We start from the raw sequence: 13,675 nt of genomic DNA, 5'->3' as shown, positions 1-13,675 counted from the left end.
CTCAAACAAACTAAAGACTTGAGTTTAAAGATATCAGCAAATGGTGTCCTAGAACTCACAGGATATGTGGACTCAGACTGGGCAGGTGACCCCAGTACTCGCAAATCTACAAGTGGCTACTTGTTCAAGTTGGGTAACAGCCCAATATCCTGGTCTAGCAAAATGCAAATCTCTGTGGCATTGTCTTCTACAGAAGCAGAATACATCTCAGCAGCTCATGCTAGTCAAGAAGTAATTTGGTTGCGTCAACTATTAGAAGATATTGGTGAGCCGATATCCCAGCCAACAGTTTTATATGAGGACAACCAAGGATGTATAAAGCTTGCAAACAGTGAAAAGATCAACGCCAGAACCAAGCACATTGATGTTAAACATCACTACCTGCGTGATCTACTGGAACAAAATGTAATTGAGCTTGTATACTGTGAGACTGACAATATGATAGCAGATGCTATGACAAAGCCACTACCACGATCTAAATTTGAGAAGCTCAGAACAAGAATGGGACTAATGGGAGAAGTATTTGTTGAGTGGGGGTGTTAGACTAGTGTTTGTACACTGTCAGTTAGCAACAAAAGCCTTCTCTCTAATATACTGTGTTATACTGTTATGTTCTGCCAGTAGGTGTCAGTATACATACTGTTTTGTGTTTATAAAGCTTTTATAAACCTATGCATTCTGGGAAGAGTCTCCAGGATGTGATGTTATGTTCCTGTTTCCTTCTTGTTGTAAAGTGAATAAAGTATCAGCCATGCTTGCAGCATCATCCTGATTGGTAAGACTCCTGACTGTTACTGCTACTCCAGATTACCCAGATACTCTGCTAACACCTACTCTATATGGAAATGCACCTAACTATGGCATCATGATATGTGCAGAAATAAATAAATGCATCATAACAAAGCAAGTAAAACATGAAAAACCATACATAAACCATACTAGTGCACAATTAAACGTACACAGGCAAATTGGTATGTACTAATGCAGTTATCAAGGGGTTAAAATTAATATCACTTATTACATCACATCTCATTTTCTGCTGGCATATATACATCAGGGTAAAAAGCCAATCTGCTGCAATACTTCATCACACACAAACAGCAAATTTTAGAGCAAAAATGCAAACTTTTGGACATCAATATTCATTGTGTGTGCACTGACAGGCTGTTCCCATTCCTTTTCACTCACATGCATACATGCATTCAGGAAGCAGCAGATCAGCATGTATATGCAAGCAGAGAAAATGAACAGTCTGCCATTAGCCTTAATAAGAATTTTTGTTTTTGCTGTTTCAATATGTACAAAGTATAATAATCAACTAGTGAATTGTGGAAGAATGTATATATTACAGCCTAATTAAACACAAGTAATGCAGTTATGCAAAATATACTGAAAGCAGGTGTTTTACACAGTTTCTTCTACACATCTTGCTTAGGGACAAAAATACTGCATAGACCCAGTTGCCCAGCAATTTGGCTAGCATAACTAAAGGGAGAGAGCTCAGTGATTGGAATACAAAATGATCGGAGTAGAGCTTCAAAGCATTTTCCTGTACTGTGCCATCTGGTCCTTGGTATGGAATATGGAATCATTTGCTTCTTCAGATTTGACCATGTCTTTCCCACATGATTTTTTATCACTGATAAAACAGCTGCCAGCTGTAGGCAGTAAGCCCAGAACAAGGCAAAATATATAACTTTTGAGGGGCTCTCATTTTCCTGCTTTGATTAAATAGAAAGGAGGGCTTGTGAATAATCATCACTGTATCTGTAATTTATCCATGGACCCAGATCTGTATGGGACTCAAGACTTTTTTCTGTGTCATGATCCCATATGTTCTATTTAATTATCTTGTTTTCCATGCCATTGCAATTGTTCCCTTAGAAGCTATTATGGAAAGGATTGTGTTTCTATTACAATGTATACTTACTTGAACTGAATCACTTCCACTATAGCTCCACTGTAGACCATTCTAAATTTCTGTTCAGTCTGTCAGGAAAGAGCATAAGCAATGTAACAAGTACAGACAATTGTTTTGATTACCTGTTGTAACTAAAGGTGCCCATACACGGGCCAATTCTAGTTGCAGATATCTGTCCCTTAGACCGATTCGGCAGCTAATTGGCCTGTGTATGGGTACTACCGACGGGCCTGCCCGACCGATATCTGGCCTGAAATTGGCCAGGTATCAATCGGGCAGGTTAAGGTCCCCGAACCGACTTTGCCTATACCTGTCGTTATAATTCGATTGTTTGGCCCGAGGGCCAAACGACTGAATTAGCCTGGATTCTCCTGAGATCGCCCACCCTTAGGTGTCATTTATAAATTTGCACCTGGACATTAATTCATGGCAACCAATCAGATGATTGCTTTCATAGTTGAACCTGCAGCCTGCTGAAAGAATCTAACCTCTGATTGGTTGCTATAGGTTACTGCCCAGGTGCAAAATGTGCCCAGTATTTATAAATGAGCCCCCCCACTCCACCCATGTGCTATCAGCCTTAACCCTGGGACCTTGTAAACAAATTATCCTTGACCTAAAACTTTTTTTGTTTCTGCTTCCTGTACATTAGAGGGGCACATATTTTTACATGTAAAGTAATTTACAAAATGCATACTGCAAAAATATTGGAACGTTGAACATAAATTTAATAACTAAAATTTTGACTGCTAGATATTTCTCTGGAGACTGCACAACCATTATACCAGGGGAACTTACATCACAGACAGTATAAAGGAACATAAACCAAGGAGTTGAATTATACACTGTTAGTGGTAAAAGACAAAATAAAAGGTGTGGCTGGCACCATTATATAATGAAATCTAGAAGAATTATTGGGTTGAGGGCCTTGTTCCCTGAGACATACTGCATACATTTCTCCCAATGATTCTATGCATTAGAACAAGTGCACCAAGGAGTGCAACAATGTTTCCTTTGGGATCCAGCACTTATGCCTATACTCTCACAGTAAATGAACCTTCTTGTTCTTTCTCGCTGTCCTTGATTTTTTGGTCCAAGTAAAATTCGAAATGTAGATTCTGGTTATTTTTTTTTTTTATTTGGACAGATAGGAGAACCTCAAAAGACATTTGGTAAAATATTTTGGTAAATAGTACAATATACTGCCATACACCTTATAGTGTAGGTGACTTTTTTAAAATGCAATTTTGCACTCACCAGATTTTTAATGTACATTTTCAGCTCCTGAAATTCGCTAGAAGAATGATCACTTAAACTTTCTGAATAATTCAAGTTAAGAATTTTAAAAATCAAGTAATTTGAATTTCCAAAACAGAAACTGGCCGGTTGAACACTTGATTGAAGAACAGGACTCATTGTGGTAAAAGAGCTGCTTTTTAGTAGAGATTGTGATTCAGATCTGCATATAATAAGACATGAAGCACTGGATGCAGATGATAAAATTTTTGAAATTTCATAAATTACCAACTAAATTCTTATCAGGCTAAAACTGGATTCTGATTGGAATCTGGTTTTTGATCCAAAACTGAATTTGAATCATTGAATCATTGAATAATTGGCTAGTGCAGAAGAATATTTAGATGAAAAGTTGGGTCTAAACAATAAATTGCATTCAGATCTTACCCAGAATGTGAAAAGCCATTGGTTGTAGCTGGAAAACTTGATTGAGATGCAAAATGTTGTATCAAAGTTGGTTCTGGGAATTCTGTATCCAAAGAAGTTTCAATACTCGATTCCAAAGTGACATGTGATAAATCAACAGTCCTCTCCCTGCCAGCACTATCAGTTGAATATATTACGCTAGAAGCGATTACTGCACTTGTATATTTGGTTCTCTCCATTAACTGTTTGATTGTTGCTAAATCTATTGTTAGCACAATTGGAGATGTTTGAATTGTGCTCCCATTTCTTGATGACCCAAGTGTGAGTTGAGCTGTTACTGGTATATCTAAAATAAAATATATAAAAATCAAAAGTTATAAATATAAACTCCTACACGTCCCTACACATGAGCTTATCTAAAGCTAGACCTGTGAGGCCTGTGGCCTTGTGCTTTTATATGGTCGTGTAACTCCTCAGTGACTAAATAATAAATTACAGTAGGGGGCACATTAATCATTAAATGTACCCTGACTTAAAGGAACTATACACCCAAACAATGTAGGTCTGTATAAAATATATTCCATAAACAAACTCATATGTAAAACCCTGCTTCATCTAAATACACCATTTTCATACATATATACTTTGTTGTTTAAATGTTACCATCAGTTCTCTCTCCATGAAGCATGTTTATGGACTGCAGGAAGAACTTAAAATTTCTTGTGCCCCCTGTCAATGACTTATAAAAAGCCACTGAATTAATCAGAACTGCCTGTCACCAGTGGAACAAGAGGTTTTTGTACTGAAATTGCAAATTAGAATATCTCCAGTACGGTAGTGTCACTGTTATAGCTGCCATGAGTACACCAGTTTATTTTTCTTACCTGTCAGAAACAGAAGCCACACCAGTAAGTGTGCGTTCCAGTCCATTCTAAGATTTGAAGCCCTGTTTGTGTTGTTAGAAGCCTCCAGAATCTGCACAATGCTAATTAGAGAAAATATTTACAGTATGATATTGTGCATTTCTTCCAACTTATATTACCTTACTCCTGCCTTATTGTATTACACAATGCATTCCTACCATCTTATAACCATATCACACAAATATGTTGGTATGGAGCCATTCATGAACAAAACCAAGGCTTTATAAACTGCCACATATAATAAGATTGAATTATTAGCATGTTTGTCTAAATAAATAATATTCTTAGCATCCATACGCATATGCAATTTTAAATATACCATATCAGTTATTGTATCGCTGCTATAATAATTGCTATTGATTGTAAAATCTACAGCCCTGCATTAAAAGGTGCATTTATTTACCAGGTGCATTGTGAAAAGTGCACAAATCAATATGGTTTTTTTTCCAGAATTGCAGCATCATTCCAGCTGTTCCAAAGCATCAAAGCACATTACCATGAACTGGGTGCAAGTTGAGGCTAACATCTACATGGCATGGATTGTCGGATAGTGTCTGATTCTCTGGACACAAGTCTGTAGTGCCTTTTAATGCAACCCACTGGAATTATGTCACATCCAGGAGAGGTGATCATTTCAGAGTTTCCCAGCATTAATTGGCACATTTATGCACAGTCATCAGAAAAGGCAGGACAGATGCCCTGGTGCTCAGTGCAATTATGTGTAAGTGCAAGATAACTTTATTAGTGTCAACTTTGTGTCCATTTTAGCATGCATGCACTTGCAGTAGTAAAAGTCTTTTCATGTTTTGTTCCACAGAAATTGCTTGTCCATGGAAATCCATCTCCAGACAGCAAATAAAGAGTTACAAGAAGAGAAATGTGCAATGCAAATAATTTTTCATTAGTGCAGACAACATTTTCCTTTGCCCACATAACACATAAATTTTGCCGACCTATAGAAGTATTTAGCAAATCAACCACCAGGAGAATAAAGATTGTGTTCCAGCTTCAAGCAAGTTTTAGAAATGTTCTAAATACCCTTGTCTAATGAGCAATATTATATTTTAAAATAGAATTATATATATAACCTTTATTCCAACCCCCCCCCCCAAACTGTTGAACTACCAGCAAATCCAGCAACCATTATCTGATACAGTGACCCGTTTTAAACCTTTCCTTGCTCAGATATAAAACAAAACACAATATATATTGCCATATATATTGTCACTTGGTGCTAGCAGTTGCTAAGCCAAGCTTTTTTTACATTTAGTAATGGATAATGCTCCTGAAATAAATAAGTACCTTGCTCCTGTGGCACCAAAGAGAAAATGGGGTTATACTGTGGTTTCTCCTACTGTGGCATTTCTGTTATATGTGCATGAAATGGAATGTTCTGTAGAACTGGCAGTGAAATTTGTTAAACAAAACTTTGCCTCATTGTTTTCCGTTATCTTTATGCAAAATAAAAAAAAAAGCTGGTGTACTTCCTGAAAAAAAATGTGTCCTTGGTCTCTGTATTAGGGTTCTTACCTGGTCAGTATTTTATTTAAAAATGGGGGGGGGGGGGTCACTGACACCAGTAGCCAAAAAAAAAACAATTGCTAGATGTTAGAAAAGGGTATTCTCAACCAAGAGGACAGTACAGGAATACATCAACATGGAAAACCAATGCATTTTCAGATGTACAAATGTGCCATGGCCACTTAGTTGCCAAACAGATTAAGAGTGCAGTACACCAAGCAAAATGGTTAATGAAAAGTTAGGCTTGTGTATCTTGTAATCGTATAGAATACGATTACAGATACACAACCCAAATAGAACAACTTCTTCTCTTTTTTTCCACCTATGCTTAAAAAAACTAAAAGTAAGCTTGAAGCTCCACTCAAGTAATTTTTTTTACCTTTTCTATGCTGCTCTCTCTTTGGAGGTCTGTGAACTTTTTCTATTGCCCTCTCCCAGAAAAGGGGCATAAAACCCTTATTTTCTTTAAAATGTCACTTCTATGAATGTTTTTCTTCACATCGCTACCAGTAGATGTGCTGTATTGATCCAAGTTGTATTTCCTTTCCCTTAGTTTTGTGGTTACTGAAAAAAAAAATTTTCACACTTGAAACTTTTGTATTAAAATTCTAATTTGATATTAGACAAAACATTGCTCTTCATATTCAAGTATGTAAAAAGTGTTTTATCTTTGTTACTTGCTTAATTCAAAACTATGGTTGAATCAAGAAATTTGGAACAGTCCATAGCAAAAGTAAACAGAGTCTACACAGTGTGTCCCATTGCGTTTTCAGATATAATAACCCCCAGTTTGTTTATTCAGGGGAGTTAGGCTGATTGAAGCCCCCTTTGAATGTGTGGAATACTGCAGAAAAAAGCGAGTCATTGGTCCATGAACGGGTAATATAATATGGACAGGTAAAGTCATGTTGGGACAATATATTTTTGTATGAATATAAATTATTCAGTAAAAGAGGAAGGTAATCATTCAGAATAGCACTGTATTTATTGCCATTGACAGCTGAGGGAAAGGGGAACTAAACATGTCAGCTGGCTGCATCAAACATTACAGCTGTCAGAACCCTTCACTGTGGAAAACAGACACTAACCAATGAACAATGAAAAAAGTCACATCTTACTTCTGTGATCTTTGGTCCAAGAACACAAATTTGTATTTTATGTATAAAAAATATTTTATAAAGTGCAATCTAAATAGAATGTACAGTTCTAAACAGGTTTATTTATAACTGTGTAATGTCAAGGTACCTTGTAAACCCCAGACAGTGGTTGCAGTTATTTATTTACTTCTACTCATGTTCTTTAGAGGCTGGTACCTATCTATTTTTGCATAACATCATTATTTTAATGTTATTAGGCCTAAGTAACCCACCATGAACTGCCTTCACCCTTTTAGTATTGCAAAGGGTTGCTATTCTGACAGTGTCCAAAAACGTACATCTGCCCTCACTAGGTATAGTTACATAGTTACATAGTTACATAGTTACATAGGGTTGAAAAAAGACCATTGTCCATCAAGTTCAACCCATCCGAGTAAACCCAGCACACAACCTATACTAACCAATCTATACACTCACATACATAAACTATATATATATACAACCAGTAATACTAACTGTAGATATTAGTATCACAATAGCCTTGGATATTCTGCTTGTTCAAAAACTCATCCAGGCCCCTCTTAAAGGCATTAACAGAGTCTGCCATTACCACATCACTAGGAAGGGCATTCCACAGCCTCACTGCCCTCACCGTGAAAAACCACCTACGCTGCTTCAAATGGAAGCTCTGTTCCTCTAATCTATAGGGGTGACCTCTGGTGCGCTGATTGTTTTTATGGGAAAAAAGAACATCCCCCAACTGCCTATAATCCCCTCTAATGTACTTGTACAGAGTAATCATGTCCCCTCGCAAGCGCCTCTTTTCCAGAGAAAACAACCCCAACCTCGACAGTCTAACCTCATAGCTTAAATCTTCCATCCCCTTTACCAGTTTAGTTGCACGTCTCTGCACTCTCTCCAGCTCATTAATATCCTTCTTAAGGACTGGAGCCCAAAACTGCACTGCATACTCAAGGTGAGGCCTTACCAGGGACCTATAAAGCGGCAAAAATATGTTCTCATCCCTTGAGTCAATGCCCTTTTTTATACAAGACAGCACTTTATTTGCTGTAGTAGCCACAGAATGACACTGCCTGGAATTAGACAACTTGTGATCTACAAAAACCCCTAGATCCTTCTCCATTAAGGATGCCCCCAACACACTACCATTCAGTAGATAGTTTGCGTTTATATTATTCCTACCAAAGTGCATAACTTTGCACTTGTCAACATTGAACCTCATTTTCCAGTTTGCTGCCCAGTTTTCCAATTTTGTCAAATCGCTCTGCAAAGCGGCAGCATCCTGCATGGAACTTATAGTTTTGCACAATTTAGTGTCATCAGCAAAAATAGAAACAGTACTCTCTATGCCCACCTCCAGGTCATTAATAAACAAGTTAAAAAGCAAAGGACCAAGGACTGACCCCTGCGGTACTCCACTAACCACACTGGCCCAATTAGAAAATGTTCCATTTACCACCACTCTTTGTACTCTATCCTTCAGCCAGTTTTCTATCCAATTACAAATATTATGTTCTAGGCCAATATTCCTCAATTTGATCATTAACCTTCTGTGCGGTACTGTATCAAACGCTTTAGCAAAATCTAAGTAGATGACATCAACTGCCATTCCAGCATCAAGGTTCCTGCTCACCTCCTCATAAAAGGCAACTAAATTAGTCTGGCAAGATCTGTTACGCATAAAACCATGCTGGCACAAACTAATAGTATTGTGAACTGCAATGTATTCAACTATCCTATCCCTTATTACCCCTTCCAGAAGCTTTCCTACTACTATAGGTAGGTTCTATGGTCAATACTGGGTGTTGAAGGGGCCATCTTCAGGGTCATTAATCTTCCATCATTTTTTATGATGAGCGAGAAAGGCTACATTCATTTTTTTTTTTAAACCCACAACCCACTGAGAAACTAGGGGGTAGCAATGAGAGAATTATTTCACCAGGCATGCATTCACGGTGAATTTACATTAGTGGATTTTTTCACGAATTAGGCACAAAAATTCTCAGCGGATAAATTCGTTGCTCAACAATTCTTTGGATCTGGTTTGGAAACATTTTTGGTAATTAATATTAACTTAGTTCAGTGTAAACAATGTTATCATAATTTATGGAAATGATTTTAGAACTGTATGCCAGTCAGCCATCAACACTAGTATGTAAGTCTTTCTTTAGTTACCCTTATACCTTTTAGATTTAATTCTTACTTTGTTGTTTGATAGATCTATCCATTAAATTCTGTACTGTAACTCCTGTTTCTAATTTCTCTCACTTTATTTGCTGGGGATGCTGTTCCATAACCCATTGATTTCATTGTATAATGTGTTAGGGATGCCATCCTTCATTTCCCCCCTCTGCTCTACTCTCTTCTTTCCATTCTTCACTGTCTCCTAACTAATCCACTAATCTAAAAGCATTGCTTGCCTCAAGGAAATGTTTACCATACCTGTATAGAAATGGATTCACTGTATAGTAAAGTGTAATTGCTCTGTAGAAAGTTTCCCAAACCACAATAAAGTCTTTGTTATGCAGCATGTGTGTGCGGGAGAATAGATTTCATAGCACTGCTGCTGTAGTTTAGGAGGTCATTAAATGAGCATTTTATAAAGGTCTACGAGTGCAGTAACTGTCATTTCCCTGCTTGGCACAAACAATTTCTGAGAATGATTGCATACTTTTAACAAGCAACCTCTGAGTTTTCATATGTTTTTTTTAAACAATAAAGATGCTTGCTACAAGAGAATATGAATATTAATGTTAAATCCTTTGCATTCCGAATGCTACTTATTTCAAACATAATAACAAGTAGAATGAAGTTATTTATTCCCATAGGTTTTATGGTTAAAGCCTTTGTAAAAATAGCTTTCCCAGTTGCACCTGTTTGTGCTAGTATAGTAACATAATTATTCACATGTGGGTGTCGGTAAAGTGAGAAAGGGTAATGGTTATTTGTAGTTCTTTTGAATGGGCTCTTTTTAATTTAAGAGATTTAAATACTACGTGTAACGGAAGCAAGAAGTTGGTGAATTAAAAAAAATTGGACAAACAAATCAATATTAGTATTTAATAAAATCAGTGTAGGTGTATACATCAAGGAGGGACTGTGACCTATGTTCACGGTGGGTATTTCAAGAGTAACATCTATCAGAGAACACTTCCCCGTTTTTCTGTCTGGAACATCATCCAGCGCAATTGGCTGGGGTCCCCGGTGCACCTCTGGGAAAAGAGGAGTTCCCAGGGAGTGCCTTACTTTGGAGCCAAATCTACAGGCTGGACCAGAGGTTATAAAGGGTCCCTGCTGCAGCAGCCAGTCAGAGAGCCAGATCCGTAGAGCAGAGAGAGAGATAGCGGGGAGAGTAATGGAGCTGCTTGGTAATCTGACTTCTGTAAAAGGGCTGCGGTGTGTTGTGCTTGGTAGAACATAGATCTCCAGCCATATAAAGAGAGAGTTCTGCTTAGCTGCTGTTGGATGTCTTTACCACCATGTGAGTCCCCATTGAGTGATCCATCTGAAGGAAGGTATTGAAAGGCTCCAGTGTTTGAACCCTGTATAAGGACAGGTGTTGATCATGTTCATACTATGTGGGGACAATTGCCTTGTCCAAAGGAGAGGTGCTTTGGGGCAGGTAGCACTACCTGGGGTACTAAAGAGCCCTTGGGGAAGGGATATTTTGCCAGGGACTGAACTGAGCAAGGGTATTGCCCACCCAGAGTATAGTATGAGACATGGTCCTGGGGGAGACTGTGCCAGGAGTTGAATAGAGGTTTCCCAGTGCAGGTTTTATATTGTTTGTGATTGCATTTAATATTTATTGCATTTGTATTTATCTTTGTTGCTGCAAAACTGTGTGTTTTATTTTCCGAGTGGAATTCCCCTGAGGTATACTCCAAAGTTCCCATTAGGTAGAGGCACTCAGATATAAATCCCAGTTTCCGGTATTTTTTTTTTTTTTTTAGCAAAGAGGGGTCAGGTCTAGTGGATAGCAAATAAGTAGCAGCCAAGAAAAGAGAATGTGATCCAATTCTTCAAGAGTGCAGTAAAGAAATGGTTATAGGGCGATATCCAGGCCAACACCGAGCATAATCAGTGGAGGAGACTGCTACATGGGTCTGTATTCATCTAATGTCCCTAAAGAACAAAGGAGCAAAAAACTAAACTGTGGAGCATGAAGTGTAGGTGTAGATCAAAGCTGCGCAGCAAATGTATATACCCAGTTCAGATGGCAGTGTGTTGCTCTGAAAACTTTACTAACTTAACAGCATTTAGCAGTCCGTGTCTATGGCCTGTCATAAAGTATCTGTGTCTCAAGGTTTTATTGTTAATCTAGCTAGAACTTATTGGCAAGGGACAATAGGACAACAGTGTAGTGCAACCTCCAAAATTGAGCAGTTAACAATGGGAGAATAAACAGTTAAAAGAAAAGCTTAGATTTGGTTACTGGCTCCTCCTAAAGGGCACAATTTTTTTCTTCCACTGGAGGTGTGGGCTAAGAGTGAAGACAAACAGGGCTACTTAGTAGCAACTTCTTGTCACGGCTACTAAATCCCAGGAAATACCTAACCAGACCCCCCTGCATTGGTATCAGTATCAGTATCAGTTGGAATGCTATCAACACTCATCTGATGTATTTTCTCTGAGGTAATAAACCTGTCACCTAGTCATTTAATCATTATCATTTTCTTGGATGCTTCATAAAAGTTTCCATTGACATACACAAGGCACACTAGAAATCCTACAGACCCAGATGAATTTCTTATGAAAATAGTAAAATTGCTTCAGATGAACAAATTTGATTTTACAGTGATTGATTACATTGGATCTCATAAAAATGTGCTTCTTACATCAAAGTCAGATGGATGCCCTTACAACCAGAAATTTATGCTTTCAGCTTCCAGAATGCTTTCTTGTTAGGATATTTTGGGTAAATTAATTATTTTATTTATTTATTTTTATATATATACTTATATATATATATATAGCTATGGGCAGTGTCAGCACTCACAGGATTTCATAAACGATTTAAAAGGACAAAAAAAACAAAGGTGATGATATGAGGTGAGATTTATTAGTCCTACGTTTCAGTTCCCTACTGAAACAGGTTAGTTTTTTCCCTGACGAAGGTTCCAGTAGGGAACTGAAACGTAGGACTAATAAATCTCACCTCATATCATCACCTTTGTTTTTTTTGTCCTTTTAAATCGTTTATGAAATCCTGTGAGTGCTGACACTGCCCATAGCTATATGATTTCCTCAGCTCTGGTACCCAGGTATTGCTATGAGTTATTTGGTGTGCTCTCCACCCTATGTTCAGCAATTAATCAACAAAATCAAAAAAATTTTAAAGGTTGTAGTAAATTTTGCACTGTTACTCTTTCTTATTTATGGCCTAATTAAAATGCAAATTTCATGACACGTAAAAACAACTATATAGTGGGTATAAAACCAGCTAGGATTGTGCTCAGCATCTCTCATTTTATGGGTGTAAGCCATTAACTGTTCTTATTTAACTTGCAGCATTGTCTTTATAATGTTATGCTGATCTCCTCTCTTGAGCAATATTTACAAAAAATCATGTTAATGTAGGAAAAGAAATGTAATGTCAGCAGTGTAATGCCTAATACAATTATGGAAACATAAACATTGCCTTAATGAAGTTAGAGCCTTTAATTGTGTAATTTCCTTTTTTATTAGCAAGTCACTTTTCTAACATCTTTCTTCACAAAATGTAAATTACACATAAAAACATTGTCAAGTTCACTAATGAAGTTTTAACAACCGCTACGGATTTTACAGTTTTCCAATATAAAACGACAATGTTCTCTGAATCTAATGCAGAACGCTGACACATTGCAATTACGCTACAGATTTCTGATTAAATTGCATTAACATATAACATTCATCACCATTCAGTTGTTCTACAAAGCTTGATAATGGGTGGATATTGCTACAGGAGAAAGAATCAATATTTATTTTAGCGCTTTATTTTCTTTAACATTCATTCATTTTATAAAAAAAAAAGTAAAAATGCCTCAACAGTATATACACAAGTTGTAAGCTCTGGTGGAGCTGTACACCATGATTGAGAGCTGAATTGTTAACCCTTGGCAGCAGGGTTACCTGCACTGATTGAGATACACAAGTTGTACTTTCAATCCTATTGGCCATTTCAGGGGATAACCTTTGGCATTCTTGACAGGTGGAAGTTTAAGGTCATGGCAGATTATGTTGATCCAATCACAAGGGTTTTATTGGACAAAAATATTAATAGGAGGCAATATGCAATGATGCTTTGCCATAGGTCTGCTTCAGTATTTGGTACTTACTTTTTCAGAGTTTAGAAGCATATGAAACTCCTTTTATAATTACCGCTCTTGGACCAGCATTTTATGTAACCTTCTTAAAGGACAATGAAAGGTTAATATAAATTAAAAGTAAGTCTAAAGGCATTATTTTTAAGTACTTACTGCATATCTAAATTCCCAGATCCCTGCTTGCTTCTCTGAGATATGGTGCTGGCAGCCTACAGCAGTGTG

This window comes from Xenopus tropicalis, chromosome 4 (assembly GCF_000004195.4).
Source record: "Xenopus tropicalis strain Nigerian chromosome 4, UCB_Xtro_10.0, whole genome shotgun sequence".
Classification (NCBI taxonomy): Eukaryota; Metazoa; Chordata; class Amphibia; order Anura; family Pipidae; genus Xenopus; species Xenopus tropicalis.
Note: the sequence above shows the minus strand (reverse complement) of the source record.